At 35.2% G+C, this 3,033-nt stretch overlaps 1 long non-coding RNA gene across 1 annotated transcript; it reads left to right on the forward strand.

Annotated features, from left to right (window-relative positions):
- The first annotated feature begins 1,160 nt into the window (after positions 1 to 1,160).
- LOC117109731 lies at positions 1,161 to 2,807 on the forward strand. The gene is made up of 2 exons (XR_004445581.1): positions 1,161 to 1,287; positions 1,959 to 2,807. It is a non-coding gene; the product is annotated as an uncharacterized LOC117109731 (long non-coding RNA).
- Positions 2,808 to 3,033: the final 226 nt, after the last annotated feature.

Raw genomic sequence — 3,033 nt, forward strand, 5'->3', positions numbered from 1 at the left:
ATATATATATATATATATATATATATATATAATTATATATATAATGAATGACCTTAAATGACCTTTTATGATCTTAATGACCATCTGACCATGTCACAAGTGTTATAAATCCTTGCCCCCGACGAGGTGTCAGATTTTCCCGACGAAAGCAAAGTGGGCGTGGTTGAGCTTCGATTAATAGGTTTCGAAAGTGGTCCTGGGCGCGAGGCCCCCGAAAATTTCGACAATTTAGGGGTTGCAAAGGCTTGTTTAATCGATTTTAGAGTCTACTAATATGTAAAAAATACATATAATATTTTTTCTTCCCGACGAATTGTGCTTTTTCTCCCCAACGGGGGAGGGGGGAGTGGCAGCTCTCCCCGACGAGGGACCTTTGGTCCCCCGTTCGCGTCACCCCTGGTCATAGTAGAGATTTTTTTAATGAAAAAAGTGAAAATCGATCAGTTGATTCCCCTGACTCCTAATGCTCTATGGCGTATTTATCACCTGGTAGATCTTTCCATATGATGGGAATACCATACCTGGTCCTCCTGCCATTAATAAACAAAAAGCTAGTAACACTAAATAATATACCAGCAGTCTGTTATAAAAAAAAAAAAAATCTAACGTATACACCTTGCTTAATTCGAAAGCCATTTAATTGATTTACTAAATAATGCATAGCATATTGTACCCTGTGTATTCATAATACATATTTAATTTAGGCCACATTTTTTATATGTATTTCACAATATCCGTCAACTCGTACAATGTAGGCGCACATTGCTTGTTATTCATATTGCATTATACGATAAATATGTTCGTGTATCTTGCACTTTATTTATTCATTGAGGAATAAGCATACTGTAACCTGTGTATATATAACACATGTTTTATTTAATTAGCATACTGTCATCATTATAGAGCAAAATGCTGTAGTCGGTGCTGATGTGCGAACATTTTGAGAATATGAACCTCGGTGCCCGGAAATTGCACTCTTATACCTTTAAAAATCTGACCGGTAATTCATAATCAACGATAAACAAATATTCTTCCTAATAAAATTTGAGTGGGTGGAATGGCACCGTCTGCACCCAACCCACTCGTGACCTCATGATAGGCTTCACGGGCTATTCACTATAAAAATATCATTGAATTGATTATTTAACCGATTTGGTTCAGTAATATTGGCATTGAGTTGTACACAATTTTTTTCTTTATTTTTTACAGGGACTACTCATTCATCGATACAATGGCGATGATAATTGCTATATATCCAGCCTCGCGGAGTACAATGATACTAGATCGGTAAGCCTACGTCATCATTTTCTTTCTGCTGATGCAATTGATCATTTTTGGGGAGGAAATCATCAAGAATTAATATTGTGTATCATAATTCCATTGAGTCGTTATTTTAATTTTGATAACACAGTAGGCCTTGGGTAGACTTGCAACAAGTCCCTCATGTTTTTATAATTCTGGGTAGCGCCACCAACGTGTAAGTTGTAAGCTGTGGGTCACGACGAACGTGTTATTAAATACTCAGTACCTAGCACTTCCCTATCCAGTTCTCCACCCTCCATAACCCAGCTTCCTTGGTATGTGAAGGCTTTGGTCTCCTCCCAAAGCCTTCAGCTACGTACCTAGAAGGTATCCCTAATGCAACAAATCAAAGCATAGCATTGTAGTTAAGCGTTCCTTCTTTAATCTAATCAAAACAAAGTGTTGCAACAAAGAGTTCCATTGCAGCCAATGATGATCGTCAGTTCAGGATGTTTTAACAATTCCAACTTGCAATGTGTGATTGAAATTATTAACTAGAGAATTATGTAATAACCCTGTACATTATGATACTAGAGCTGTACAAAATTTACTTTCTGGTAAACAGCTTAATGACAATTTAGTTTTCAAGGTTAGGATTTTTTGGTCATTGAAAAAGAATAGCATTTAATGTATCGTTATTTTCTTGATCATCTCAGGCACAGGAAAACCCCTCAAGTTTGTTCAAGTACAGACTGGAACCAATTTCAGAGATTAAACGTCAGTACTTCAGCTACACGGCTACCGAATCGATTAAACGCGTTTGCAGTGGCGCTGTAAACATATTATGGAGTGCGATTCATGCTGATGATGAGCAGGAAGAAACGCGACAGAAACGCGATTGCAGACTCCAGTGTGGGTATTGGTGTGGCTATAATGGTTGCAGTTATGGTTGCCATTTAATTTGCTCTTTCTAAAATAATTTGATATAAGTTTGATTATAATGATATAATGTAGTGTATTTTCACTTGATAGCGTAAGCCTAAATACCGAATTTAATAGCTTCTCTGACCATGGCTCACATTGGGTTTTCTACTTTTAGGCCTATCAATTAACATTTTCTCTAACATTAAATTTCATTTTCATTAGTACAGACTTATTCATTTTACATTTATTTTACAAAGAAAAATGCTTTCCTCTCAACGAATTATACTAGGCCTAATTTATAGGACAACAAGAATGAAAAGTAAAAAAAAAATCACCAAGTACAATAATTTTGATGATGAACGAATGTCAATGTAGAAAGGCGTACGACTTAGTGGACCACAACATATTAAAAAATAAATTGCCTTAATTGGAAGTCAGCGAAAAATGTATTTTATGGACTAAATTATTGTTTTAAAATCGTACTGCACTAAAATATGAATAAATACACCTCGTGTCTTATTTTGTTCATATTATTGTTTATTAACGATTTCAAGTCTGATCCGCATGTTACTAAATAAATGGATGACAACTCGTTGTTGGAATGTGTTAACACGTTAAATAATCAGAGTGCTATACAAAGGTGTGCTAACGAAGTCAATTTAAGTTCCGGTAATATGAATATTAAGAATAAAACTAAGAAAATTATTATATCTACAAAGGGAATTGTGATAGATGACAAAGAAATTGAAGAGTTTTGAACATCAGTGTTCTTGGTGTAACTATAAGTATTGTTACAAATCCTAGGTGGTGTGATCATGTTACAGCTATTTTGCGTAAAGCTAATATCAGGCTACATTTTCTTAAACA

Source organism: Anneissia japonica, unplaced genomic scaffold (genome assembly GCF_011630105.1).
Source record: "Anneissia japonica isolate Jap-2015-1 unplaced genomic scaffold, ASM1163010v1 scaffold3782_len1007564_cov172, whole genome shotgun sequence".
NCBI lineage: Eukaryota > Metazoa > Echinodermata > Crinoidea > Comatulida > Comatulidae > Anneissia > Anneissia japonica.